Source organism: Capra hircus, chromosome 15 (genome assembly GCF_001704415.2).
Source record: "Capra hircus breed San Clemente chromosome 15, ASM170441v1, whole genome shotgun sequence".
In the NCBI taxonomy this organism is placed as follows: Eukaryota; Metazoa; Chordata; class Mammalia; order Artiodactyla; family Bovidae; genus Capra; species Capra hircus.
Genome location: NC_030822.1, coordinates 36543400 through 36559534, shown reverse-complemented (window position 1 = coordinate 36559534; position 16135 = coordinate 36543400). Strand labels below are relative to the sequence as shown.

The 16135-nt window shown below is 44.1% G+C and overlaps 1 pseudogene; it reads right to left on the bottom strand.

Moving 5' to 3' along the window:
- On the bottom strand, positions 10920 to 14404 carry LOC108637614 (annotated as a pseudogene).

Sequence of the window (16135 nt, the reverse complement as noted above, 5' to 3'; positions counted from 1 at the left end):
GAAAAAGTTGGCATAAAGCTTAACATTCAGAAAATGAAGGTAATGGCATCCGGTCCCATCACTTCATGGGAAATGGATGGGGAAACAGTGTCAGACTTTATTTTTTGGGGCTCCAAAATCACTGCAGATGGTGACTGCAGCCATGAAATTAACAGACGCTTACTCCTTGGAAGAAAAGTTATGACCAGCCTAGATAGCATATTCAAATGCAGAGACATTACTTTGCCAACCAAGGTCTGTCTAGTCAAGGCTATGGTTTTTCCAGTGGTCACGTATAGATGTGAGAGTTGGACTGTGAAGAAAGCTGAGTGCCGAAGGATTGATGCTTTTGAACTATGGTGCTGGAGAAGACTCTTGAGAGTCCCTTGGACTGCAAGGAGATCCAACCAGTCCATCCTAAAGGAGACCAGTCCTGGGTGTTCTTTGGAAGGACTGATGCTGAGGCTGAAACTCCAACACTTTGGCCACCTCATGCGGAGTTGACTCATTGGAAAAGACTCTGATGCTGGGAGGGATTGGGGGCAGGAGCAGAAGGGTATGGTAGAGGATGAGATGGCTGGATGGCATCACCAACTGGATGGACATGAGTTTGGGTGAACTCTGGGAGTTGGTGATGGACAGGGAGGCCTGGTGTGCTGCGATTCATGGGGTCACAAAGAGTTGGACATGACTGAGTGACTGAACTGAGGCCATTGACAGAGGCAATGCCAATGAGAATTCAAACAAAAGATGTGGAAGAGTTTTGCCAAGGAAGAATTAGCAGGATTTGATTGCTGGGAGAAATATCAATAACCTCAGATATGCAGATGACACCACCCTAATGGCAGAAAGTGAAGAGAAACTAAAAAGCTTCTTGAGGAAAGTGAAAGTGGAGAGTGAAAAAGTTGGCTTAAAGCTCAACATTCAGAAAATGAAGATCATGGCATCTGGTCGCATCACTTTATGGCAAATAGATGGGGAAATTGTGGAAACAGTGTCAGACTTTTTCTTTTTGGGCTCCAAAATCACTGCAGATGGTGACTGCAGCCATGAAATTAAAAGACACTTACTCCTTGGAAGAAAAGTCATGACTAACCTAGATAGCATATTCAAATGCAGAGACATTACTTTGCCAACCAAGGTCTGTCTAGTCAAGGCTATGGTTTTTCCAGTGGTCATGTATGGATGTGAGAGTTGGACTGTGAAGAAAGCTGAGCGCTGAAGAACTGATGCTTTTGAACTGTGGTGTTGGAGAAGACTCTTGAGGGTCCCTTGAACTGAAAGGAGATCCAACCAGTCCATTCTGAAGGAGATCAACTCTGGAATTTCTTTGGAAGGAATGATGTTAAAGCTGAAGCTCCAGTACTTTGGCCACCTCTTGCGAAGAGTTGACTCATTGGAAAAGACTCTGATGCTGGTAGGGATTGGGGGCAGGAGGAGAAGGGGACGATCTAGGATGAGATGGCTGGATGGCGTCACTGACTCGATGGACGTGAGTCTGAGTGAACTCCAGGAGTTGGTGATGGACAGGGAGGCCTGACGTGTTGTGATTCATGGGGTCACAAGGAGTCGTACAGGACTGAACGACTGAACTGAACTGAGAGACTGGTTGAGTAGTTCCACTGTAGCACTTACCAACGTGTAGAATTATTGCACAGTAAAGCACTATGCATAGGAACTCTTACAGGGCAGTATCTTGTTTATTTTTTTGTTGTACCTTCAGGACTCAGTGTGTAAATATTCACTGATTAAGTGAAAGGATATGGCGACAAAAAGGAGAATAAAAAAGAGGAATAAATAACCAGCTTTGGCAATGGGAATGTGAACTAACAGAGATGAATAAAAAGTGTCTCTAAGGAAGAATTTTCAGGAGTTGAAGACTTGTTGTATACTCCACAATAGCAGTTATCAAGTTGTGGCATTATATTAATAGCAGAGTAAAGTACATTGAATGACGTTTTAATTTTATTTCTCTGATCCAGTTACTGGATAAGCACCAACTGAACAGCAGTGCATTTGTTCACCATTATACTCTGAGAATTTGGTACGCGTGCTTCCTGATGGAATGTAAACATAAATCAATGAAAAATTAAATTAAAAAGAAGGGTAAATAATAAGAAGTAATTGTCTAGATATAATGACTGGAAAATGAGTTTGTGTTTTATTCTAAGTAACCATGAGTTCAGAATTTCATCTTGTAGGCATATCACACAGGGGTTGGAGTTGTCTTGTGAACTGTGCATAACCCTTAGCTAACCAGTTCAGCATGTCTTTAACAAGCTCTGATCTTTGCTCCATGTTCTGTATGGTTTGGACATTTACGTTGAGTAGGGTGGTTGGGTGCTCAAGTGCATCTCTTTCTCTTTACATGGATCATAGTTGCATCATTCATGTTTGATTGTTGGTATTCATATGTATCGTTATGGGTTTCATTATGGGTAATGTAAGTTGTTTTAAACAACATGCTGTACATTGGAGTACAGCAGATGGTTTTTACTTTTGGGTGAGTTGTTTTTATCAGTGTATGCAAATAAACCCTCACAAGCTATTAAAACTACTTACCAGTAAAGGCATTTCCATGTTCACATTTTTTACTGGGCAGTTTGGATAACAATTCTGGTGGGTTTGGGTGGTTAAAACTGGAGGGGACCTTTTGAGGAAAGCATATTTAAAGAACATTTTGGGGAGGAAATTAGTGGAAACTTCTCTGCTGTGTTTATTGGTACTATTATCAGGGAGAAGGAAGCATCTTCATAAAATTTATTTCACAAATTGTAGTTTGAGAGCATTGTGCTAGATAGATACTCTGCTGTATAAGTCAAAATGTCCTGGAGACACCTGGAAAGCATGGAAAACATTTGGCTGAGAGGTCTGTCAACATTTATGAGTATTCCTGAGTGTCAGGCAAAGGAATATAAACGTGAGAGATTGTCCTTATACTCATCTATTAGATTTGCATGTAAAATACAATTAACAATATTTTCTTAAATGCTTTAGCGGCAATATATGCCCAAGATATGCGTGACAAAGGCTAGTGAACTTAGCTTTGTCTATGGGAATCAGAGAGGGTTTCTAGAAGGAAAACATTAGCACTGTATTCCAGAGAATACAACTAGAGCTGAATCTTGAAAGATAAGTTGAAATTAACTTAGTATAGGGAGGAAGCTATGAGATGGAGGAATTTTAGACAGAAAAGATTGTGTAAAGATACAAGGCTTAATCATAAATTCTGCCATTTATTGTACATTTATTCAGTGTGAGTTATATTTTTCACTCAGAAAATAAAAGTAATTTTATAAGAGCTTTTAATTCTCCCTGAGAAATCATTCATCACCAAATAGATCAGATAATTTCCATTTAAGTTGATTTCAATATTTTTTTTTGTTATGTTTTATTATCTTTGCTCATTATTCCTTTCCTAGGAACTATTTTAATCTCTGTGTTAAACATTATTTTTTAAAATTTACTTATTTTATATAACTCTTTTCAAGTTATACCTTTATATTTTAGAGAAGTAATATGCAAATTTTTTAACTTCTTGATATTTTGGATTCATACTGAGATTGAAACTCTTAGTCTGATACTTAAATAGTTGTGACAATGGAATAAGTTACTTGCTTTTTTTGAAACAAGTATCCTATTTTAAAAATTGTGATGAAACCAGAGAGGAATAACTGATACTGTATTTTAAAATGTATAACTCATATTGGCCTATCAATAAATGTTAGCTGTTTAATTCACCCTGCTTCTTGGGAGGAGATAGCATTTATTAGATTTCTCATGTTACAATTATAGCAAACATCCTTGAGAATTCTATACAACCCATCCTCCACTTTGAATCGAAAGAGATACTATAGAAAGATCAAACAGTTCCCAGAATGGGAGTAATTGGCTCATGTAATTTAAATTCTATTATATATCAAAATACATTAAATCTGGTTATGCATATGTTATATTATTATATTGCATCCCATTTACAGATTATTAAATATAAGGATAGATATTTAAAGCTGTTCAGTAGCAGGCACAGGATTTGAATACAGGTTTTTTAACTTCTAAATTGTTGAAGAGAATGAAAAAAGACTATGCTTAGAAAAACTAGAAATGCATGATATAAGGAAAAAGAAAATTGACCAGTGTGACAACTGTTGATATGCACTCAACTGTTGGAGTATGGAAAGATGGAGACTGGAAAGATAAGCTTGAGCTGGGTTACACATAGGCTAAGAACATGTTAAGAACATACTTTCATTCTGCAGATGAGGGTGAATTGTAAGGATTTAGGACATCATTTTAATGGATCATTACATGCATATTTAGAAAGAACTCCAGAGACGGTGAGAAGGATGAATGAGAGTGGAGCCTATATAGAAGTCTTTATAGTATGACTGGCTTCCCAGGTGGCACTAGTGGTAAAGAACCCGCCTCCCAATGCAGGAGACACAAGAGACATGGGTTTGATCCTGGGTTAGGAAGATTCCCTGGAGGAGAGAATTCTACTATTCTTGCCTGAAAGTTCCCGTAGACAGAGGAGCCTGGTGAGATACAGTCCATAGGGCTGCACAGAGTCGGACACGACTAAAGCAACTTAGCACACACACTTAGTATGACCAAAGGCTGGGAGACCAGTTAGGAGGCCAGTTATTACTAGTAATAATTCTCATGGGAGATATAAGCCAATACTCAAGTTTCATTGCCACAAGAGTGATATATTGAAATCTTGACAATGGTGGAATCTCTAAGAAATAGTACACAAGAAAAATAGAAGAGGACCAACTACTGAACTCCCAGGACAGGTACAGTTTAAATGAACTTGGTAAATAGTACAAAGAATCTCCACTTAGACATGTAGGGAGATAGCGAAGGAATCCATGATTATGTACGGCAAGATGATAAAAAGTTTCAAGAGCAAAATTCCTTTTACCCAAGCATCAAAGAAAATCTGAGGAGCATTTGATTTCCATAAGAATCTCTAGAGACCAAGAGCTGGGACCAAGTCTGGGATTACTGGGTTCTGTTGGAACTCCTCCCACCCTCTGTCCAGACCTCAGTTTGCAGAATCATAGTCACTGAGAGCTCAAAGGGACCCTGGAGACCCATGGGTAAAAGCTTGGAATCTCTGCTAAAAGGAAGTTAATTCTCTCTCCCTATCCTCAGCTCTCTATAGGCTGAGCTCTGTTCTCACTGGCTTCTATCTTCAGTCTCTTCCACCCCTGGGGCTGCAGACTAACCAGCCAATTAATGAGCAGTCACAGGCTGTGCCCTCATTAAAAAGTTGTTAATGAGACATACTGCTGTTCAGGGAGTACAGCTGAGGGAGGCTCCCAGGGGCCTCTCTGGGGGCCTGAAGGGAGAGCTTAGATGAAGAGAGAGGATCAGATCTGGGGAGAGGGTAATGAACTCAGGCTGCACATTCACACCTAATGAAATCCTGCTGTAAGCAGGCCAACTCTGAAGCTCAAGCCCCTGATAGCCTGCAGGCTTACAGGACTGGGTGGGATCCAGAGGAGCAGTGATTTCCCTCTTATCAGTCAGGTCTGCTTAATGCTTCCTCTGCTGACCCATTTTGAGGGAGGGCTTCAAAATCTGAGATTAAGAAGTAATTTTGTGTTGCCCTGAGTTTATGGCTCATTGACAATTGTATCTGTCTCACAGGCTTTGTTTCTTTGCCACTTATTCTCCACAACCAGGGCAGTCTTTCCAAACACATAGCTGATTGTTACTTCGTGCTCAAAATTTTTTAGGGAGATGGTTCACAGAGTGAGATTCACAGTCCTAGCAAAGAAAACTTGAATATTTGGTCCCTGTCTATCTCCCCACCCCAATCTTCTCTAGACTTCTCTCCCATCTTATCATTTTCATTGTTATTACCGCTGTTATCACCATCATCATTGTCAGGATTATACCAGCATACTTAACATTTCCATAGCACTTTTTAGTCTTCAACAGTGTTTTATACGTATTAATTCATTTAAATCTCACAGCAACGTAAGGCAATAGGTGCCGTGATTATCTGCATTTTTTAGATCAAATTGCCAACATCCATTGGCTCATAGAAAAAGCAAGAAAATTACATAAAACGTTTACTTTTGCCTCATTGATTATGCTGAAGCCTTTGACTATGTGGATCACAAAAAACTGTGGGAAAATCTTAAGGAGATAGGAATACCAGACCACCTTACCTGCTTCCTGAGAAACCTGTATACAGGTCAAGAAGCAACAGTTAGAACCAGACATGGAACAACAGACTAGTTAAAAATTGGGGAAGGAGTACATCAAGGCTGTGTATTGTTACCCTGCTTATTTAACTTACACACAGAGTACCTCATGTGAAATGCCATGTTGGATGAGGCACAAGCTGGAATCATGAATGCTAGGAGAAATATCAACAACCTCAGATATGCAGATGACACACCACCCTTATGGTGGAAAGTGAAGAGGAACTAAAGAGCCTCTTGAAGGTGAAAGAGGAAAGTGAAAAAGCTGGCTTAAAACTCAACATTCAAGAAACATGGCATCTGGTTCCATCACTTCATGGCAAATAGATGGGGAAACAATGGAAACAGTGAGAGACTTTATTTTCTTGGGTTCCAAAATCACTGCAGATGGTGACTGCATCCATGAAATTAAGATACTTGCTTCCTGGAAGAAAAGTTATGACCAACCTAGACAGCATATTAAAAAGCAGAGACGTTACTTTGCCCAGAAAGATCAATCTAGTCAGAGCTTTTTCCTGTAGTCATGTATGGATGTAAGAGTTGGACTATAAAGAAATCTGAGACCCAAAGAATTGATGCTTTCGAAATGTGGTGTTAGAGAAGACTCTTGAGAGTCCCTTGGACTGCAATGAGATCCAACCTGTCAATCTTAAAGGAAATCAGTCCTGAATATTCATTGGACTATTCATTGGATGCTAAAGCTCCAATACTTTGGCCACCTAATGCGATGAGCCGACTCATTAGAAAAGACACTGATGCTGGGAAAGATTGAAGGCAGGAGAAGAAGGGGACAACAGAGAATGAGATGGTCAGATGGCATCACAGACTCGATGGACATGAGCAAGCTCCGGGAGCTGGTGATGGACAGGGAAGCCTGGCATGCTGCCATCCATGGGGTCGCAAAGGGTTGGACACAAAAGCGACTGAACAGCAACAGTAGATAACGTGGAGTCAAGATATGCTGTGCAACTTGTCCAGTATCTTACAGCTACTCAGGAAGAGAGGCAGGATTACAATCCAGGCATTTAGGCCTCTGAGTTTATGCTTTTACACACTAGGAATACTTGCTTCTGTTACCTTTTACACTTACTACTCATTTGTCTTGGAATGCTTATCTCACATACAATTTTAAACCTTGACTCCTTCTCACACTTCTTACATTGGTACTACTTCTAATCATTACGCATGTGTTATTATCTATTGTCCTAATGTTTATATGTCAGCCTGCTCCCCTTTGGACTGAAAGTTCTTGCACTTGGATTGAGCTGGGCTCAGTAATCATTACTGGGAAAATGTTAGTCGCTAGGTCGTGTCCGTTTTGACCCCATGGACTGTAGCCTGCCAGGCTCCTCTTGAAATTCTCCAGGCAAGAATACTGGAGTGGGTTGTCATTTCCTTCTCCAGGGGATTTTCCCAACCCGAGGATGGAACCCAGGTCTCCTGTATTACAGGCAAATTCTTTACCATCTGGGTCACCAAGGAAGCCAAACATTACTGTGGTCTTAAGTGAATCTTTGAGTATTTATTATATTATTTTAAACACATACTATATTGTATTCTCTCTGAGAAATTATAAACTAAATTCTTGACCTCTCTCCCACAGCCATGTCCCTATAGCCATCCGCATATGCTCTTTCTCCTTACTTTCCCATTTCAATAAAAAGTATCTCTATCAATATGATTCATTATGTAAGAAATTTGAGTATAGACATTGGCACCTTCCCAATACTAAATCATTATCAGCTCTGATCTACTGCCATTTCATACTAGTCTCTTTCCTTACATTCTTGCCACCTACAATAAATTCTTCACCCAAGAGACATAGTTATCTTTTTTAAATAATTGCCTCTTGCTTAATATGCTTCAATGGTGGTCTATGTAATTTAGATTAACATTTAAACTCTATAACATGATCAAAAAGAAGTTCTGAATGGTCTGACCTTTTCTTGCTTGTATAGGTAATTTTTACTTCTCTTGTCCTTATTCAGAAGCAGATTTTTTTTTTTTTTCCTTCTGGTTTTGGTGTCAGGGTAACACTGACCTTACATAATGAGTTGGGATATGTTCCCTCCTCATATATTTTGGAAGAGGCTGAGGAGGATTGCTATTGATTCTTTTTTAAATGTTTGGTAGAATTGACCAGTGAAGCTGTCTGGTCCTGAACTTTTGTTTTTTGAGATTTTTCATTAATGATTCAAGCTCCTAGCTAGAAACTGGTCTGTTCAGATTTTCTGTAACTTCATTACTCAATCTTGGAAAATTGTATGTTTCTGGAAATTTTTCTATTTCTTCTAGGTTGTCCAGTTTGTTGACATGTGATTATTTGTAGTAATCCCTTATGAGCCTTTATATTTCTGTAATATCAGTTGCAATGTGTTATGCCCAAGGTCCCAATCCCCAGAACTGAGAGAACAAGACATCCACAGCAATGCAAACGCAAAAAGGGAATTTATTTCTAGCTCGAGCCAGGACCCAAGTTTCATCCAATGCAATGGAGTGGAACAAGGGCCCCGAGCCCAGAATTACAGCAGTGTTTATAGAGTTAAAACAAAGACAGGGAGTTGACAGGGGCGGATTGGTTGCAAGGGTTCCTTAGCATTTGCTAATTGGCTAGATTTTCACGTGCACGGGCTTTCTCAGGGGAGGTTTCGTCCTTGTCCTGATAAGCTTGAACCAGGCTACAGGGAGTATACTGATTGGTCGAGTCCTGGCGCCTGCAGAGGATGATCTCAGCTCCTCCTTGGCAATAACTCAGCCCCTCTGTAAAGGAGACTTAGGCCTACCTTGGCCCCCTGAAGCCTGTCATGGCACCTGTTTGGTCCTAACATTCCCCCCTGTGTTTTGATCCTTGAGAGGAATCTTCTTCTCCATTCTGAGACAGTGCCTGATATTGTTGCCTCAGTACCATTACCTGAACGGTACTGATTTGTTCTCTTACAAAGATTATCAATTTATTTAAAATACATGGGCCAAAAGTTAGAATGAGTAGGAGTATAATGAGCGGTCCGAGTAGGGTAGAAATTAGTGTTGTTAGCCAAGGAGACTGATGGAACCAAGACTCGAACCACCCCTGCTGGGCTTCTTGCTCTCTCTTCTGCTGTGCTAATCTTTTTCTTACTTTTGCCATAGACTTTCTCTCCACCCCAGTGTGGTCTGCATAAAAGCAACATTCTTCTCCCAAAGTCACACATAATCCGCCTTGGTGTAGGGAGATCAAGTCTAGGCCCCTTCTGTTTTGTAAAACTACTTCTGACAGTGAAGTTAGGGATTATTCAAGGTGGCTGATTGACTGTTCTATACGGGTAATGTCTTTATCTATTGCCGCTCGTAGGGAAGTGAATCCCTGATTTTGCATAGTCAGGGATGTTATTCTTGTCCCTGCCCCGGCAATCCCGAGACCGAACATGTTCACTAGTGTGATGGTTGTGATAGGCTCTCTCTTAACTCTGTTTTTCCCCAACTGATCTATAGTCTCCTTGGCCCAATAGTCATACATAGCTTCTTCTGGGTGATATAAGATTTTGGGCATCACAGTCACTAATACATAAAACTCTCTATTTGGATTAAAGACCGGTGCATATAGACATGGAGTCAGCCCGGTATGTGAGCAGACCCACCATCCCCCTGCCTCAGGCACAATCCATTTTATTTGGTCCAGTTCTGTGAGATTGACTGTTCAGGCGCACAAGGGAGTCTTTTCAAGTGGAACTTTACCTAAGCAAAGTCCTCTTCCCCAAACTTCTTTCATAGTGAGAACGACCCTATGTTTTCTCCAGTGACATTGAGGTGGATCTGAGCTGGTGGACAGACTGTAAGAAACATCTAAGCCTATTGCTTCATAAAAGGGAGGGTAAAGAGTGTAGCAGAGCCAACAAGATTGAGTTGCTCTGGGGTTAGAATGGTTTAAGGCTTTAAAGGCTGCTTTAGCTAGATCCCATAACGGGTCCAACGTTTCAAGGTTGGAGGTGGAGGACAAGGGGTTGAGAGCCTCTGCTATATTAGGCTGGCCTCCTGGTCAAGAAACGGAGGGCGTAGGGCTCAGAATTGTAGTCCTCTGAGTTGGATCTGCCTTAAACACCCTTTGTGGGCCCGGATTTTCAATCTGATTGGGGCCTACACTTTGGGTTTGGATAGGTTCTATGATCTGACTCACAATCAAGATTCCCCCAGGGTTTACACTGAACCCATCGGCCTGTAGCTGGAAGCCCCAAGATAATCCAGACACCCAAGACTTTTCCTGCATAGCCAACTTCTGGTTGAAAGTTAATTTTACCTGAGCAATCTCATCTTTAGGTATGTCATCTTCCTGATTATAGAATTCATAGAATTCCTCTCTTGACGCAGGCTGAGTGAAGGAGAAGTTGACTAAATCTCGGTTGCTAATTTTCCATCTCCCTACCCCAGCATTTGAAGTCACACAGCTCCATGACCTACAGAAATAAAGTTGTATACTCCCACAAGTTTCCTCGTCACTTTTATGACCAGGACATGCCCCAAAACCTCTAAATCGGACCAAAAGCCCTGACCAAGGGGTGTCCACTAAGTCCTTAAAGTCAAAATATAAGTCAGGCCACCAGGTGGTGTTCGGAGGATGTATCTCAGTGGTTGTATTGAGTACCTCTCGCGTCAGCCCATTTTGAAGTCTCCAGGTAATCTTGACAGGTTGATGTGGGTCAGTGCTGGCAGTTTCGGGGTCGAGGAGGACAGCCATCATCAGGAGAGTCAGAGTGATCCGTCTGAGATCTGCTGTCGGACGAGCTTCAATTTTAAGGGATTGGAGGGATGCAGTGTTGACTTCCATCCTCTTTGAGCCCTCTCTTGTTCCTCTGGAGTGGCGTGTCGCATGTGGTTGCAATGTACCCAGGGTCCAATTCCGTCTACCTTGAGGGCAGTAGGGGTGGTAAGAAGAACAACATAAGGGCCCTTCCATCTTGGTTCTAAGGTCCTTGACTGGTGTCTTTTAACCCAGACCCAATCTCCCAGGCCTATATTATGAGACGGGATTGTTCCTTCATTTTGGCCCTCATGAATTTCCCGTACCAATGACCAGATATGTTTCTGCACCTTACTCAAAGCTAGCATCTCCTGTTGGAAAGCACGTAGCGAGAGAGGTGGTTTGGTCTTTTCCTCAAATGCTGGACAAACGGGGGGCAGACTTCCATATACAATTTCAAAGGGAGTCAAACCCAGTTTATAGGGGGTGTTTTGTGCCTGAAAAAGCGCGAAGGGAAGGAGGGTAACCCAGTCCCCGTCAGTCTCTATTGCCAGTTTTGTTAAAGTTTCTTTTAGGGTCCGATTCATTCTTTCTACCTGTCCTGAGCTCTGGGGACTGTATTCGCAATGTAACTTCCATTTGGTCCCCAGGGCTGAGGCCAGTCCCTGAACAATTTTACCCACAAATGCAGGTCCATTATCAGAGCCGATAGATGCCAGCAGCCCAAACCTAGGTATAATCTCTTCTAGGAGCTTCTTAGCTACTACTATCGCTGTCTCCTTCTTAGTAGGGTAAGCTTCTACCCACCCAGAAAACGTATCAACCAAAACTAACAGGTAACGGTACCCATACTTGCCTGGCCTTACCTCAGTGAAATCTATCTCCCAATGATGTCCTGGCCTTTCCCCCCGATATCTTACACCTGTGTGCTGTCCTTTTCCCGGTCTCATCATCTGGCAGGCCTTGCAGGTGAGGACTATATCCTGGATAGTTTTCTTCTGTTGGGGAAAGCGCAGCTGCGCTGTTTGTAGGAGTGTCAAAGTCTTTTTCTCTCCCAAATGGGTAGTTTGATGTAAATGGGTACAGAGATGCCTGCCCAGATCAGCAGGAAGCAACAAGTTGTCATCTTGGTCCCGATACCATCCGTTTTTGCCAGCAGGACGGGTGGTATTATCTTGCACCCAGCTCAAATCAGAGGGGGAGTATACGGGGCTTGGGGGAAGTGTTCCCATCCCACAGTCAGTATATGGGCTTCGTGGTCTCCAGCAGCTGCCTCACGGGCTGCTGCATCGGCAGCACGGTTGCCTCGGGCTCTGGCATCCTCTCCTTTCTGGTGTCCCGGGACAGGCACTATGGATACTGCCCGGGGCAAGTGGACCGCTGCCAAGAGTCTGCATATCTCAGGCACATTTTTAATCTCTTTTCCCTCCGCCGTCGAGAGCCCCCGCTCTTTATATATGGGGCCTTGAATGTGCACAGTGCCGAAAGCATATCGGCTGTCAGTGTAAATACTGATTCTTTTTCCTTTTGCCCTCTCTAGTGCTGGTATCATAGCTATCAGTTCTGCTTTTTGGGCTGAAGTTCCAGGGGGCAAGGCCTCAGCCCAGATGATCCTTCCAGTGTCATCTACTATGGCTGCCCCCACTTTTCTCTGTCCATCCTTTATATAACTGCTCCCGTCCGTGAACCATACCAGCTCACTGTTTTCTAATGGCAAGTCGCTGAGGTCTTTTCGTATGGCGGTTACCTCAGCTAACACTTCAACACAGTCATGGAGGGGCCCATCCTTCTCCGGGATGGGTAGCAAAGTGGCAGGGTTCAGAAAACAAGGTGTTTGAAAGTGTATCCAGGGAGCATCCAGCAGCAGGGCCTGGTAATGGGTTAAGCCAGCATTAGAAATCCACTTACCAGGTGGCTGTTTGAGGATTCCCTCTATGGCATGAGGAGTGTAGACCAGGAGACGCTGTCCATAAGTCAGCTTGTCAGCATCATGGACAAGGAGAGCAGTGGCCACGATGATATGGAGACAGGGTGGCCATCCCACAGCTACTGGGTCCAGTTGTTTAGAGAGATATGCCACAGGCCATCTCCACGGTCCCCATTGCTGCGTCAGGACTCCCTTCCCTACTTCCTGCTTTTCATCCACAAACAGTTGAAACGGCTTAGCTGGGTCCGGAAGAGCAAGGGCTGGGGCTTCCAGTAACGCCTGTCGAAGTTCCTGAAATGCCCGCCTCACTGGCTCAGTCCAAGTCCAGTCTCTATTTTCTCTGCTTCCTTCATATAGAGGTCAGGCCTTTTCAGCAAACCCCATAATCCATAGCCTGCAGTACCCAACCGTCCCTAGAAACTCCCTCACCTGCCGGGGAGTTGAAGGCTCAGGGATCTGTAGAATAGTCTCTTTCATAGCCTGAGTCAACCATCTTTGTCCCTGTTTTATTTTATATCCCAAATAAATGACTTCCTGTCTAGCAGTTTGGGCCTTCTTCACACTTGCCCGGTACCCCAATGTCCCCAAAGTCTGGAGGAGATCGCCTGTGGCCTTCAGGCATACCCCCCTAGTCGTAGCGGCCAGCATTAGGTCATCTACATACTGCAACAGAACGACTTCGGGGTGGCTGGTTCGATACTCACAGAGATCTTCGCCCAGAGCCTCATTGAACAATGTTGGCGAGTTTTTGAACCCCTGTGGGAGGCGAGTCCAGGTCAGCTGCCCCACAGTTTGGCCATCCTTGTCAGCCCATTCAAATGCGAAGATTTCCTGGCTCTGGGGTGCCAAAGGCAAGCTGAAAAAGGCATCTTTCAAGTCTAAAATTGTATACCAGACATAGTCTGGTGGCAAGCTGCTCAGGAGGGTGTATGGGATAGGGACAGTGGGATGAATGTCACTCACCCATTTGTTGACTTCACGAAGATCTTGGACTGGTCTAAAGTCTGCTCCCCCGGGCTTTTTCACAGGCAACAGGGGAGTATTCCATAGGGACTGGCACTTTTTGAGAATTCCTGCCTTTAGGAGGCGCTGGATGTGTGGCATGATTCCTTGCTGGGCCTCCTGGCTCATGGGATACTGTTTCACCCTCACAGGAATAGCATTTGCTTTTAATTCAACAACAATGGGAGGTCTTTGTTTAGCCAGTCCTACTCCTGCTATTTCTGCCCAGGCCAGAGGGTATTTCTGAATCAACTGTTGCATAGCAGGATCCACCGCTGCAGGGGGATTTGGTGAATATAGTCTATATTCATCTCTCAGTGCCAGGGATAGAACATGAATTGGTTGTCCAAGCCCATCTGTGACTGATATCCCCCCAGAGTCAAAGTGAATTTGCGCATTGACTTTGGCCAATAGGTCTCTTCCTAATAAAGGGGCCGGACATTCTGGGATCACCAGAAATGAGTGGGACACCCGTTGGGCTCCCAAGTCCACTTTCTGTTTAGTAGTCCAGTAATATCTCTTTGTCCTGATGGCTCCCTGGACCAAGCTAGTCTTTTTGGACATCGGCCCAAAGTTTTGGTTGAAAACTGAGTATTGGGCTCCCGTATCCACCATGAAGCCGACCGGTTTCCCCTCCACATTAATAGTTACCCAGGACTCGGGGAGAGGTGCCGGGCCCTGACCCCCCTAATCACTATCTTCCCCTGCATATAAGACGCGGGTCCCCGAGGAAGATTTTTCCTGTCTTACAGTCTTTTTCTTCAGCTCTCTCTTGGGGCACTCATTTTCCCAGTGTCCCTGCTCTTTGCAGTACGCGCACTGGTCTCTCTTTAGGGCAGGTCTAGCTGGTTTTTCCTTTCCTCCCGACTGGGTGTCTTTAGTTCTTGGGGCTTCAGGCCCCTTTCTCGTCCCCGCAAAAAGGATCTGAGCTAGCTCTTTCTGATTTCTCCGGTTTTCTTTGGCCCTATATTCCCTTTCCTCCTGTCTAATCCGTTCCTCATATTCTCTTTCTTCCCGTCTAATCCGTTCCGCCCTCTCCTCAGGGGTCTCTCTGTTATTAAACACTTTCTCAGCTGCCCTTACCAGATCCTGTATTGACAATTCCCCCAGCCTTTCTATCTTCTGTAACTTTCTCCTGATATCTGGAGCTGCCTGGTTCAAGAAAGCTAACAGAACTGCTGAGCGTGACTCATCAGCCTGGGGGTCCATGGGCGTATGCTGCCTAAAGGCTTCCATTAACCTCTCTAAGAAGGCTGCCGGGCTCTCCTTTGGCTCCTGTCTTATCAGATTCACCTTAGATAAATTTGTTGGTTTTCTGGCTGCTGCCCGGAGGCCGGCCATTGGAGTCTGACGAAAGACGCGTAGACGCTCCCTACCGTCCACACGCTCAAAGTCCCAGTTCAGCTGCATGGAAGGGAACCCTTCTTCCACTAGATGGGGCTGCACGGTCGGCCTCCCATCAGCTCCGGAACGTGTTTCCACGCTTGGACAACACCTGAGGTACCTGCGGGAGCAAGGGTGGCGGGATATACGGGCGAGGCGAGATTTCAGTGTCTAAATCAATCAGACTAGGGTATAGGGAAGATTCTTGGAGTATTGGTTTCTTCCGGCTCTCCCGTGCCTCCCGGTTTTCTTCTGTAGAGGTCTCCATGACCAGGACCTGTGGAACAGAAGCACTGGGGGGGGGGGGGGTTGTGAACAAAGGGTTTCAGCCAGACGGGAGGGTCTTCTACTAGATTTTTCCAGACCAGAATGTAAGGAGCTTGGTCCGGATGGCCCCGAGGGTCAGGAGCCATTATCTTTTCTTTAACAGCCTGGATGACCGGCAGCCCGAAAGTTCCCTCCAGCGGCCAGCCGACCTGAAATGTCAGCCACTCAGATGAGCATAGGGTTTTTAGCTTGCTCTTCTTTACTAGCAGGGATGGATTCCGAGCCTTGGACTTAAAATCGGAAAAATGGTCAGTCATTACAGATAGCGGTGTAGAATAACTTTGACCCATGGCGGCAACCATCCACAATAAATGCACAAACAGCAAGCACGGCGCCGGCACACAGAGACAAGCGACAGACAGAAGACGAACAAATATCGGCCGAAAATACTGAACTAGGTTTATCCTGGGTTACTGTTGTCCTGTTCCCCAAAGTTACCTTACCGAAGGGTGACCAGACTCAGGATCGGGAGAAACGTTTTCCCCCATTCCTTTACAGAACGGCTCACAGAACCAGCTGCCTTCCAGCTCGAATGCTGGGCCCCGGACTTAAGCTGGCTGGGTGACTCTCTCGCCCCCTGACCTG